This window comes from Anopheles ziemanni, chromosome 2, assembly GCF_943734765.1.
Source record: "Anopheles ziemanni chromosome 2, idAnoZiCoDA_A2_x.2, whole genome shotgun sequence".
Taxonomy (NCBI): Eukaryota; Metazoa; Arthropoda; class Insecta; order Diptera; family Culicidae; genus Anopheles; species Anopheles ziemanni.
The window spans coordinates 38,138,396-38,152,894 of record NC_080705.1 but is presented as its reverse complement, the minus strand read 5'-3'; positions in this window follow the sequence as shown (position 1 = coordinate 38,152,894).

Genomic DNA, 14,499 nt, shown 5'->3' with positions numbered 1-14,499 from the left:
TTTTTACACTTATGGTTCACTTGTGCTACACCGCGTCACTATTTTGTGGTTAAAGTTTCACTTTTTTTACCAGCAGGTATTCCTATGAAACAAAGTTAAATATTTAGAACGGGAAATCCGCTTTCAGCACCGTTGGTGGACACTTTCTAAAAGCCACTCTAGGCGTAGAACCCACATTTAAATGGGCACGGATTTCGTTCGCTAGAACGAGTGGAAATTGATGACACGTAACGTAGCGTCTGACTACTAATGAGTGCAGCGAATGCTAATTAATCGCGTCACCAATACGCGGAGTCAGTTTACACCGCGGTCTTACGGAACCGGGCCAACAAAGGAATCCAGCTCATCACCAGCACCGCAATTGAACCGAGGAAAACCGCGAGAATAACTAGATTAACTGATAAATTCCCGTGCACCTGGAAACAACCTTCCACCGAACCGAGGGCGTCCAATCGATGGTACCGCTCCGGATTGCCGTCCAAGGCTTCCCCGGTGTGGATTAATGTGGACGCGCCTTTGTGTGGCGATCGGCACACACAGCCCATGTTTGGGGACCGATGCAAAATGTCAGCTACTCGCGGTTCAAGGAAAACATTCCGTCTCTACACTGGACACTACAAGAAGGAAAACGCAAAGCGGCGCCGTCGCCAAGTCCGAAAAAAAAAACAAAAACAACCGGCACAGCCAAACGTGTCACACACACGCGCGCACAAGCGACGAGCGCCGCACACGACTACCGAAACACACGGGCGCCGTTTCACGAAAAACCAAAACCACACAAACGGTCACCATATGAATGAAATAGAATGGAGAAGAAGAATCGATGGAATGATGAACTTTGACAGGTGACTTTCTCTACGCAAGCAAAACGATCCTCGCTGTTTGCTGGTGACCCTCGGGGCGTTTGTTTGCGTCGACAAAATCGGAGTTCAATTGCACCAACAACGCAACAGACAACACGCAGAACGCAGCCGTTCCATTGCGTCACGCAGGTAAAACACATAATTTAATTCAAGGTGTTAAAATGCGGTCCAACCTAAACACGAAAAAACAACGCCACCGATTACACTGAACACCACAAACGCAGTCTCACTTCCAGCCTTTCCAACGCATTCTTTCCTACTGAACTGACAGTTACACCTCGCGAATGCCGAGGGTTTCCGAGAGAGCTAAGGATGGCTGCCCTCTCTCTCTCTCTGAGGGCGAGAGAAGCAATGAGAGGAATCCGATAGCGCGAGTCAGAGAGCAAAACAAGCAGCTCCGGAAGACGCTGGACGATATCTGTTACTGACTGACCACGTTAAATCCAACATCTGATAACATGCTGTCGATTGTATTAACTTTAAAAAGCTAGATTCGGCGGAATGTAACATTCAATAGAAAATCCTTATCAAGGGTTTGAAACATACTCAAGCAAATGATTTTTATGTAGTAAGAAAATTCAATTGGTGTTTGACTTAAGAAAATTGAATAAATCATAGTTATTTTAGGTCTTAAACTATTTTACATATTAAATTAGGAAATCAGCACCAGGCAAAGTTTGAATTAAGCAGCGGGGCTTACTCGCGAGCTTTAATACCGGGTTGAATTTGTTTTCAAAATTAACTTGTTAAGGTTAGTACTTAGTAAACCCTCTCAAAAGGATCAGATTTTTTGAAAATCCGGTGAGATGCAATCCATAGGACCTCTACACCACTTCTACACTACCACATGTGTTTCTTTCAGGGGACTTTTTGATTACTTTTCACTATTACGATCGACAAATTATTTGGCAAAAGCGGTTTACTATGCTTTCAAATTAATTTTGTTTTTAGGGTACCTGACGGACATTCCACGCAAACCAAGTATCAATTTATTAGGCGAGATTACTATAAAACTGGTAATAGAGCTCAGATTTCATCACATTTCTCCCCCAAGGACCGGATGGACATCGTTTTGTTGACCGGATGCAGTAACATGTATGGTGGATAAAACCTTCGCTTCAAATTATATTGAAATTCGGGATGTAGAGTGAGACCTTGATGAGACATATCGGATTGGTTCTAAGGTTCTGGCTTTTTCTTAAGTTTTTGCCCATGTAGGATATCACCTGTGCATACCCAACGGCTTACGTCCTTTTGCAATAAGTTTAATTGCGTTTTTAAAAACGGTTTGAGGCACCGGTTGGTGCTGAAAAGCATTGGATCCGGTACATGCTCAGCAGAACGGTTCATAACGGCATGCCCATCACAAGATATACATTTCACACGATGTGGCAATTGTAATGAAAGTTTTCCTCCAGCAGCATGGTGTACACCTACCATGGCCTCAAGGGAAATGATTCTTTCCCGCAACTCGGACAGAACTAAACGCACCTCGGTAGCAAAGGTGGTAAAAGTTTCGTCGTCCAGCTTTTCGCCCATGCTTTGCTGATCAATCTGTTGAGATTTACATTCTGGCAAGTCAGGCTTGTCATCTACTTCGTTCCCATTATCCATTATGGCTGTAAAACTGTCCTTTTTTTGGAAAAGGTTGTGCAACTTTTCCATGTACTCAGTTAGCATTTGTTCTAGTTTCGTTTGTCGTTCGGCAAGCTCGTTTTCCCGTTTCTTCATTGCCGCCACAATAATATCCAACTCGACTAACTTCCCCACGACGTACTGCTCTTCCTCAATGCTTTCAGGGTGCTGATTTTCCCTTGAAAACACATGCTGTTCCTTAACACAATTTGCTGGTTCTTCATAGGCCAGCCCGTTTGAAGACATAAAAGGGACCGTTTGCGTTTGCACTGGCAATGTTGTTACCATTGAACTCGTTTCGGAAATTTCACGCCTCGGAATTTCGTTAGTTTGTCGTTCGACTGAAACTTTTTCTTGTAACAAGGAATGCTCGGAGGACTTTTTACTTTCCGCCATCATTATTGAGTCATTAGCAGAGCATCTTTGCGTGCCCTGAACATGTTTGGGAGTTGCGCCGTAATTAGCAATCGTTTCATCGTGTATTAAATTGTTTGCACATGTTTCGCTACTGTCTAGCTCCGCGTTCCTGGTCGAATTGAATTTTCGAACATTTTCTTCTTTTTGGATAAGTTGTTGGACTGTTGTTTTCAAATCCAGTACTTCGATTTCTCGGAGTCTTACTTCTACATTTAGCATTTGTTCTTGGAGTTCTTTTATCTTTTATAAGAAAATATAGAAATATAGACAAATTTGAATTATATCGAGTATTATAATAAAAGAACATGCTTTTTATCACAAATTGTTATAGTTAAAAGTAGACTTTTTTACGTTAGATGAGGGGCGAAATAATCATCAATTCAAAAACTGCCTTATAGAGGATTCATATTACCTTCTGACACTCATCCACACATGTTGCCGGAGAACAATGTGGGTCGGTTGTGCAAGGTGTACTGTTTCTTCTTTCAAATGCATGCAAAGTTTGTCGTGGTTCGGGAGAGTAAATTGAAGAGTGCGACTTGACACACTGCGCCTTCCAGGAAACCAAACAGGTTAATAACTCGTGCAGACGATTTAGATTCACCACACCGTTAGTATTTGGATATTCACACGATATTGCCTGAGCTAAGATGTCCAGCAAATCTTGCAGGTCTGCCATTTTGCTCACATTTCTTCTACTGAAAGAAATATTTCCAAAATCTAGATATAACTGAAGCTTCAGAGCCTTCTTTAGAGGTTCATTATTTCATTGGTGGCTATCCAAGGATCCTAGATATCCAATTGGATCCAAGTAACCGTTTTTGAACTGCTAAAGTGATAGATTTGGTAAACAGATGAAACTTATTGAACAAGCAATTCGAAGAAATCAGGCAATTGGAATAAAATCAATAAATGGGAAAACAAATATCATTGCTCACAATTGTAAGTTATTGTAGATTTGTGATTATTATCTAGTGTACTACCATAAAAAATAAACAGTTATTAGTTATTGTTGATGTGGGATTATTACTTAGTGTAGTACCATAAAAAATAAACTTTTAACTCCGTATCGATTGCTCCATGGCAGTCGAACGACCATAGCTTTAATGTTGCTTGCATGAATAAATGATGAAAGAATAATAATCCAAAAAATACGAACCATAATTTACGGATCAATAAGACCAAACGCCAGTACACCAAAATTAGCAGAAGAGATGTCGGACATTATTTTAAGGGCAGTTTCTTCTGAAAATGACCCAAGATGATTCTTCTGAAAAACCACGTTGGACAAGATGGTTTTTTCAAGCATCTTTTAAAAATACGTCAAAGAAAATGCGGTCAAACTGCAACTTCCAGCAGATTACTGTTACCAGCAGAATAATGATCCCAGCAGGAGGAGCAGGAATGGGTGCAGTATAATGTCCCCAAACAGCTGAAAACGCTACAGCCACCCACCAAAAAAAAAATCTCCCGACGAGTAAGAGTGTCCTAAAAAATATAGGTAGAGTTTGGGAAAATATCACTGAACCTGAATTCACCACGAAATTAGCTGATCCGATGTCTCGTCCCTTTAGAGCCATTATTGATGCCAAAGGGGGCCAAACGAAATGTAAAAAGGCGGTCAATAAATCCATTTTAATCATAATCATAGTTTTGTCAGGTAATGACCTAAAACTAAGCCAATTTGCCCTATTAAAATCACATAGTGGCCTTCAGTTTTGGGGGTATGTGTCATTTAGCTTTGGAAGCATCGTTTTCCAAGATCCAAAATTGCCTCTTTAGAATTCCACACACTGAAGATGGCACACGATATAAATCTATTAATAACCACTCGATCATGCCCATCAATGCACTTCTTTCGAATGTGCCAATATTTCATTCCATGACAGTTTACGCACAACTAATGTTTACATTCACTACCCGGATGAGCAATCACGTTTTCGTCTACTAGTTCCGTAAACATTTCAAAATTTTTATTTATAACATCGTTCCACTATTCCGGGCAACTGGCCGACATCAGACCAGAAATTCATATTTTAAAAACATGCTAACAGATACGGATATTTTCAAATCCCACAGAAAACTACTTGTTAAACATTAATTGTTCGAAAAACTTATTTAGTAACGTTTGTAAGAATGTGTTTCCAAACGAATGTGCTAAGGCAAGCAAAAAAGGGCCACATTTTTTGATTAAAAAATATCATTTGAAATCCAGCACAACCAAAATTTGCAGCGACGCCTAGATAAATACAGCATGGTGCCTAGACAAATTACTACCTATAGCAGTAAACAGAGAGCTATGCGACTTTCAGAGAAATGCTTTCACTAGAGGAGTGTAAAGAGCGTGTAAATAATTCCTGCTAAAGGAAGAGTATTTATGCTCGGAAATGATCGCTGCATGATATGATGGTGAGCACATCGTCAGTTCTCGTTCTACTCTGTTCCGGTAGACACGTTGATTTCCGACATTGAGATGAGTATTCTCTAATACGGAACGCTGTTTCATTAGTTTCTAATTTGTGCGTGATTCAAAGTGTAAAATTGTTTAAACTATGATGAAAGTAAAAATCAAAAAGTTTTTTTAATCACAATTGTTCAAATAATGGCGTGTTGTTATAAATTTGATTTGAAAGTGTGAAATATTAATCGTAAACGATTTGGCTACATTAGGATAAATTGTTAATACTAATCTGCAAAACTTTAAGTAATGCGTTTTCAAAGCGTAGTTATGGACATAAGAAGTGACATTCCTATGGTACCAATGATTTCAAATGGTTGATTTGTGATTTTATTTGTGATAATATTATAAATTCGTATTCGTTAATAGCAAGCATGTTTATCAAACCATGTTGATCATATTGATAATCAAAACAAACCTAACGGAGCGAAAATCTTCGACATTCATAATCTAACTAGCTGACCGAACGAACTTCGTCCAATGTTAATAATATGCAAATATTGAAATAACAAAGCATTGGAACTAAAGGGAAGCCCCGCAGATTTGGTGCATCAAGATGGTGACACATAACAATAACAAAACCACCTTTAAGTCGCGGCATATCAGGCAAATCCAAAGAATGTTTCGATATTCTACCGAATGGTTCACGGCTTCGTCTTTAACACGATCAATCAATTTGTATGAGCGCAATGATCCAGTAGGAGTCATTAGCATCGGTATTTTTGGCAGATAAAATTGCACGTGCACTCAACTAATCGTAGCTTCGATACTATAAAAATCTAAGTGTTTCATACAAAAGTCCCATCTCACTTTTTATCGGATTTCTGTCAGGTTTGTTTTCTTCCCAAAATGAAAATTTAAATTGTTGTATGAGTATATGTTCAAATCAAATTCAAAAACCTACGAAAAGAAGTATGAAAATGTTCCAAAAAGTTTAACAAGAAAATTCTAAATATTTTATCTTTCTCCATTTTGTATGTAACTTTACTATTTAGAAAGGTATCCAACCAGCGTTTTTGGTTTCCTTTTAGTCATCTGGCCCTTTTTGTCATCTGGCCATGGGGCTCAACCCCTGCTAAGGCAAATGGCAGGTTGCAAGCTCACGTTACTCCGACGATGAGGAGCTGGCATATGAATTTATCATATGCAAACTAACATATTCGATCAACACCAATGCTTCATTGTCATTGTCGTTTATAAGCGATGTGAAATATTTTCGGCGATATCATTTTCATGCGTATGAACGTGACTTAGAGAAGTATAGAAACTTCAGTTATTGCAGTTCGTTCATCAATTTCAATGATTATCATGTTCAAGCAATTGTAACTGTACATGTTTCTCGAAAAATTGCACACACCATACCTGTCACAGTCGGCAAAGGCTCAAACAAACCGAAGGTATTCGTTTTGGGTGGATTGTATAAATTTGTCCTAAAGCAAGATGAAAACACATCTGGATGTCCATGTACTGGGCAGCCTAGCTTTTGCATAACAATTTCTTCGACGGTGTATTCAATGTTCATTGCGGAAAAAACAAGATCTCAGATTCGAAACGCAAGTAGAAGAGCCTCGTCAATTTTGTTACTGATTTTGTTGCTTACTGAACTCTTGACTCCGGAGTCCTTGGTCCATTCTTCGGCCATTCTTCAAATAAGCTGAGAACTGAAACAAAAAATAAAAACTTCAGGATGTACAGCAATCGGTAAACATTCAGTTTTTGTAAAAGAATATGTGCTTCAGAGCGTTTCATTGCCGTTCACGTAACAGCTCATTTGATACTTGCTTATCTCATTTCATTCAATACCAATAACCAAATGTCTTACACAGTATATGCACATATGATATGAAGTTGGCATTTCCGAAAGAAAAGCACATAGGTAGCTTTTCGTGAATTCATTGTTAACCATTCAAATCGAAGAGCGATTGTAGACTCCGCATGGTCCATCAACCGTTGGTTCAGAAATTTTCGCAATTTGATTTCAAAACCGCAGTCGGAATAAAGCATTTGTTATGGCCCTTTTGTAATTCAAATTTAACACTGACATTGTACCAAAAATTGTCTACAACTATTTGGTTTTAGACATAAGGTAGAATCATTTTTATATTCAACGCATTTCCTCTGAAATGTTATAGAGCACTACTCGAATCTGTCATTTCTCCAATCCGCTAAATGGGCTCTAATTAGTTCTATTTAAACACATGATTGAACGCAATGCGCAGTAGTTATGTAGCTGATCATTTTCTGACTTTTTGTAACATAAACTCTGCCTGCTACATCGTTAGCCATGTGTTTCAAATTTTACGCCACGAAGGATTTATCAAATGGGCAGCATGTGTGCAAAACCGTTCGATACACTACGAATGATCGATCGTATGGTTGGGAAGGTAAACAATCGTGTCGCCACTACAAACCATTAGGATTCAACTGATTTGTTACGTTTGGATTGCCAGAACCAGCGATCCACTGCCTCGGAATGCCGGTATGTCCGGTGCTGTGCTGCAGTCTCACAAACAAATACAAACTATTGTATATGCTCGCCAGCAAACGACGGTGCCTTGACGTATTATAAAAATAAATATTTACTGCTGTATGTTGCAGTTTACAGGAATTCAATCGTATTTTATGGCAGGGAGCGATTCGACCGGAAGCTATATTAGAATGTGTCTGTTGCTCCAGATTGTTCATCATGTGAACAAGTCAGTTTATTATTTCATATTGTATGGGAGAACTATTTCAATATATTGTATGGGGGTACACCAACAATTTGTCCGTTCTGTTTCGCTAGTAAGCAACATTCTGTTAAACAGAGAGGAAATGCCATAAGAAATAAGAAGTGTTCGACAAGGAATTATTGACATGAAGATGTTTAAGGCATGAAGATGTTTATGTTAAACTTTCCTAATCTTTCCATGGTTGTTTGTCCCATTATATGCTTTATTGTGTTATGTGCTTTGAATTGCTAGAGATTTTTGCGTTCCTTTGAAAATTTAAAATCGATTTGTGAAATCGATATTATAAATTTTTGGTTTTATTGAGTCGGCTACTCGGTACATACTTGTTTATGGGCTACCATTTTTCTTTTGGTTTGGTTTTATAACTGTAGACAAAAAATAAACATCATTTGAGAAAGTACAAATTTATCTACTAAATGTAGATATAAAAATAAAATTATAATCGTTACATGAAAAGTTCGAATCCCAACCGAGACCGGACCCTCCCCTGCACGAGAGGACTGACTATCCACGTACAACAGGGAAACAAGTCTCGTAAGCCCTTAACGGGCAGGCATGACCAAGAGGTCGTTACGCCATGAAGAAGAATAAGAACATGAAAAGTTACAAAGGATAGAAAATAGTTACTTCAAATTGACGTAAGTATAATAAGGTGTGCCATGTGTGATTCTCAGAAATGGGAGATTTTAAATATTCACACATCATCAAACCGCTACGGAGATCTTACAATTACAAGACCGGAATGAAGTCGAAGTCGAGTCGACGCGAGGAAAAGTTTGACTGCAGAGTTTAAATTTGTTATATCGTCTGCATTCGGAGAAGCATACGACTCTCCACCAATAAAACATTTTCTCACAATTTCGTTTCGAAAAAACTTAATGGAAGCTTTTTCTTAAACTTGCATGATGCTCTTGGGAAATGTAAGATGAATAACAAACCTAGTAAAGCGTTGCAAAAAAACTAGCGTGTTCATCGATCTGCATAGATGGTATTGAAATTCCAAGTCTTTTAAAGGACGCTAGCGAAATTTGCTAAATATGGTAAGTGTAACGGACTGAGTTGCGACTGAAGCATGAAGGTATCCGGTCGCAGGCGTTGTCATCGCGAGTACGTTCAACTTTCCACTTGAAGTCCTTTGGTTTTGGTATCAACACGTTCGGTTCGGGCCGTGACTCTGCCAACACCGGAGAAAACCACGTCTGAAACTTCAACTTAGATTTGAGGATAAACTGAGAATCCGGTCCGCAGCGTGACTACGCTGCTAACAGAGAAGAATCAGGCGCAAAGGAAAGGAGGAAATTGGAGTGAATCTAGTTCCGGATGGTGGAGCTTTTGAAATAAATGTGCGAGCTTCGTTTCGTCTCAAGTGTCGAGGTGATTTTTTTTAAATTTATTTAACAAAATTTGCGCTTTAAGAGGGACATTCGTATCTGAAGGGGTGAAAATGTCTCATTTATTCGTAAAATTTTACAGCTTTTTTACTCATTTTGCTACGTTCAAATAAACGTGGGTGTAATAAAGGAATGCATTCTTTCGTAAGTCGTTTTGAGAGTATGCATCTTCTCCGTCTAACTCCCACACGATAAACTTGTATAACCTATTTAAAAATTTACGTGCCCTTTGAGCAACGATCCTTCCTTATCTTTCCTTCTATGCTTTGCGCTTGATGGGAACATTTTCGTTCCTCCGCATTGCATTAACCTCCCGTTACCGATGCATCGTGTCCTTTGTCCGTTTTCTATGTTCATTCAGGATCACGATCGCGATCGTTGGCGAGAGTTTACATGTTTTCGGTTTCTTTTTGGGCTTACGCGTTTCGTTGGCGCAATGACGTCGGTAAACGCCGTTTCCTTACACCCTCGGGTTTGCTTCGTCCTAAACCAACAAGCAAATATGAGATCCTTGCACGTACATGTTCTAAGTTCATGTTAACGGACTTTTTAAGCATATTTTAAGCACGTTTGTGGCCAGTCTTTCGCCTCTTTGTTTCTTCCTTTTCGTTCTCATTCTTTATCTTTGTGCGAAAGCCGTTGCGAGGGATAAATTAGTAGATTTATTTTCTCTCGAAATAAGTTTGGTGTCAAAGTTAAATTTGTTTTAAAATTTTGGCATATTTTTAGTGGCATTTAGAGTGCATAAGTGTATTTCGCCATTTAAGTGTCGCCATTCCAACAAAAATCTATGTAAGAATTTATTTAACGAAAATTAAGCAATACATGAATGACATGAAACATAGGAAAACTTGCGAACATTTTTACAGGTTTATCGAGGATTGCCGTTGTAAAATCAGCGATATTTTCCGAAACCCTTTTTGTTAGGTGACTTTATGTTGCACAACGTTTGCAAAAGCTTCGCCCCAATTTCGTCGGCAATTAAACGGCATCTGGTAGGAGTTTGACCAAATCCAAATATGTTGTAAAATCAGTTATACTTCGTCCTTTGATATTATGTTTGGGTAGATATGAATTTTCCAATAAAAGTTGGCTTTATGAACTTGACCGCATTTAAGCCACTGTTAACTCATGAAAAAATAAACTTCTCTTCTTATGTATCATAAACATAACCCACAATAAATGTATTTCGCTTGGCACTCTTTTGTTATACACAAAATTTTGCTTTCATTTGTAATGAAAATTTTCAAGATTCTATTGGAAACACTTCTTTATTTTTGCCAACAATCTTCCAGCAACATACTTACTTACTGTATTTGGCGGGCGGTGCTCGCATACTTTTGGACATTACAGTTTAATACAATTTGGCAAAAGGACTAGACAAGTGCAGAAACTAGTTTATTTTCCGAAAACTATTGACTCAAGTGCCATTGGAAACCATTGCATTTCCGTAGAATATACGGGGTTTTCTTTGAAACCATTGTGACATTTGGTAGCCTGTTTTTTCTAGCAAAAATTACCAACCCTTGCAAAAATACCGTCACTTACCCTATTCTTTGAATCAAAATTCAAGTAGTCTGCCAGCGATTCGTCTACCCAGAAGGGCGAACCAGATAGCGTTCGCCGTCTTATGATAATCGAACCCCTCCGGTGGATTAGAAAACCTCTTTGGTAGGGGTGGTGCGTGTTATCTTCCCTCTTCGCTGAACCTTCGCTCGGGCTCGGGTCCACGTAGCTTTCCTATCGCCTGATAAGGGTGGTCGGCAGATCGGGCGAACAGGTAAAATACCAGCGTCCCCCCATTCGGACGCCGAGCATTCATCTGAAACCACTCATGCTTTCGGAAGCATAATCGATTGGAATTGTTTTTTCCACCCTCCCTGTCGGCCTGCGACCCGGGAAGGTGTGTGTGCACAGGTTGTTTGGTTTGACAAATCAATCGCAAATATCGCCCGGACGGTGTGCGTTGGACAATTACGCGCCGGAGGTGGTCTTTCGCCCGTCCGACTGGATCGGTTGAAATTCACGTCTCGCCGAGCAAACGAGGCCAAGGCAGTAAAATGGTACCGCGACCGAAGGAGATACTCGTCGATGAAAAATCGCACCCCATCCTGTTCCGGGGTGGGAGGCAGACACGACTGTTTATTTACACGCACGCCATTACGATTCCACCGTCGGTTTGCGAAAGGTAACCTTCTTCCTTACTACGGCGCGGCGATTATGGTCCATTGGTTCGAGATCGCTGGAAAACTGAGCACAACAGGCGTAAAATCGAGAGCAAACCGTGGAAATAGGAGATAGAATTGGATCCCGAATGGATTCACTTCGGCATCCCGAAATCGAACCGCGGTGCGGTCTTGTGCAGGCGGACGGCGCTGTTCTCCGACGGTCGAGGTCCAGTCGCGCGCGATACTTGACACCCAACAGACGGACACCGACACGGACCGTGGCCCTGCGTCTATCTTATCTGCGGGTGCCTTGTTCGGTTGACGGGAGTGTCACCGGGACGTTTCGCAACCGAACCTTACACACGCGGTCGACGAGGTACGTCGGTTCAGTGTTGTTTTGTCCGTGCCCTCGTCGACAACCGCATGCGGCAACGGCGTGCAAATAGTGCAAATAGTGACCGAGACGATTGCGGGTGACAACTGCGTACGACCGTGGGTAAACAATTAAAAGTGCTAACTAATTTGCCGCCCGATTGCCGTTGATTTTGAATCGTCCGTTGGCACGGAACCCGCCGCCAAGGAATACCCGACGCGACTCCGCTGGCGTGCGAGAAGTGCATACCATATCTGTCCACGTGTTTCGTGATGTGTTACATTAACAACAAACAACTCCCTCGGGATGTCGTGTATTAAGTGCTCGTACGGGCCATCGATTGGCCCTCGGAAACCCCTTCGGCGAAGGATGCTCGATGCCGCAGGATTTGCGTGAGCGATTAGCAACGCATCGATCAACGGTAAATTGGAGCGACGTGACGGTGGCACACCCCGGGCGGCATTGGGTGTTTTGAGTCGCGCCTACCCACCTCGTTTCCCCCAGCCCTGGCAGGTTGCGTGCGGTTTGGGGGCGGCTAGCGCTAGTGGAGGCCGCCCCGAAATGACCACCCCTGGAATTGTTTGCTGATAATGGCCAACATGCGGAATTGGCGTCGTGAAGTAGCGATAAGATTGTGGCGATATCTTTCGTCAATTCGGTGGACAATGTTGACGGAATTCCTTGGCCCTTGGCGGCAGGTTGCTAAGAATAGCGTTGGTCAAGGGGAGTTGTGCTAGCATTATTTACACGAAAAACATTGACAAATATACACACACACCTTTGATGCGCACTATCTTGCTCGCGTGTTGTGAGGAGTTTCTCTAGTAATTTAATGGGAACTTAAAAAAAAAACAATAAAAAATAGAAACAGTTACGTTAAAACCAATTAATTATTAGCACTCTCAATGTTTAAAAAAATATGTCGATACTGTTTTTGGAAAGGCAAACGACATTGTTGTCATATGTTCAAAACATTGATTTGTTTATAATTATAGGTGACTTGAATAAATAGTTACTACGAGTGTTTCCATCCAACAAGTTTGTATACGTTCCTGTTAAGTTGCAATTGGTTGATCTTTTTGCAATCATCAGAAATCATTTGTTGTTCAACACAAGGCAATACAACCCGGTTTACCGTTTGTGAATGTAATAAACCTGATACATTGCTTTTCACAAGTCAAAAACATCAAACCATTTCGAACATCAAACGCATATGTTTCTGGATTTTCTGATTGAATCTTTACGGTTGGTGGTGTTTACATACGCAAATGTATTTGAAATCACACAGTGTCGTGAGCCATAAGAAAATATTATTCCAAGGATAATTTTGTTTACAGTAAACGCAATGCACTGTTTGATGATTCTTTTATTGAATTTTACCATTCCAGAGTGTGATAAATCTCTTCGTTCTACTCTTGAACAAGCAACTCTGTTATTTGCCATTTGAACTGTGTGACATATTAATTTACTCACTTGTTTAAAATTTTGAGTGAAAAGGCATTTACACATTAGCACAATAGCGAATGAACCACACAAACATGAGCAGGATAGCAAAATAACCGGCTTAACTTTTATATACTTTACTTTTTATAAAGTTAAATTGTTGTTCCTCTGCTTTAAGTGGCGTGCTTTTGAATTAGATTATTTCTTTTATCTCTACTAGGAACAATTAGGATTGTGGGAAACAGTGTTTGTATTCAATACTTAATAAACAACCTTTCCGTTTGTTTGTATCGCTTTATCTTTCTATTGAAACGGCGTCGCCTTTGCACATGTCCTTGCTTCATTTTGCCATTAATGATGTTGCTGTGTTGAGTTGATTTTTTATTTACGATCGGCAATTCAGTTTAGTACCGAGCAACGTACATTATGGATAGAGGGATGCATTAGGTTTAGGTTTTTCCTTGGCACAATTACTCAATTGACGTTTCGTTTAATTTTCCTTTCATATGTTTTATTCCTAGTTGATTGTACTTATGCTCAAGTTCTTGATAGCACCTATCCTTCTTTCTAGACTCTTAATGATTTTTTTTTCTAATGTTCACTTTTCGTGGAAAAGTGTTCACGTGGAAAGGTTATTTAAGCTTAATTCACAATGAAAATGTTTTGGTAAAACCTTTTCTTTCCTTTTTTCAAACTGAATTCCTGAAATAATTTAAAAGCTATTATGTATGCACCGTGAAATGTTTAGAGGATGTCCGATGCGTCAGAGTATCCTTCCTCGGATCAGCTGTTCTTGCTTTGTACATATCGTATTCACTTATTTACTCCCTAGCGTCAATAGGTGTTAGCAACTTCATTTAGCTTAATGAAATTCTTAAGCAAACAAATGGACGCAGCTTCGTTTTCATATTTGTTCCATTCGCTGGGTGGTTTGGAATCCATCAGTTTAACCTTTGACCGATAGGACACAAATACATTTGTGTTTTTAAACCTAGTTTTTAATTCCCCATTAAGAACAA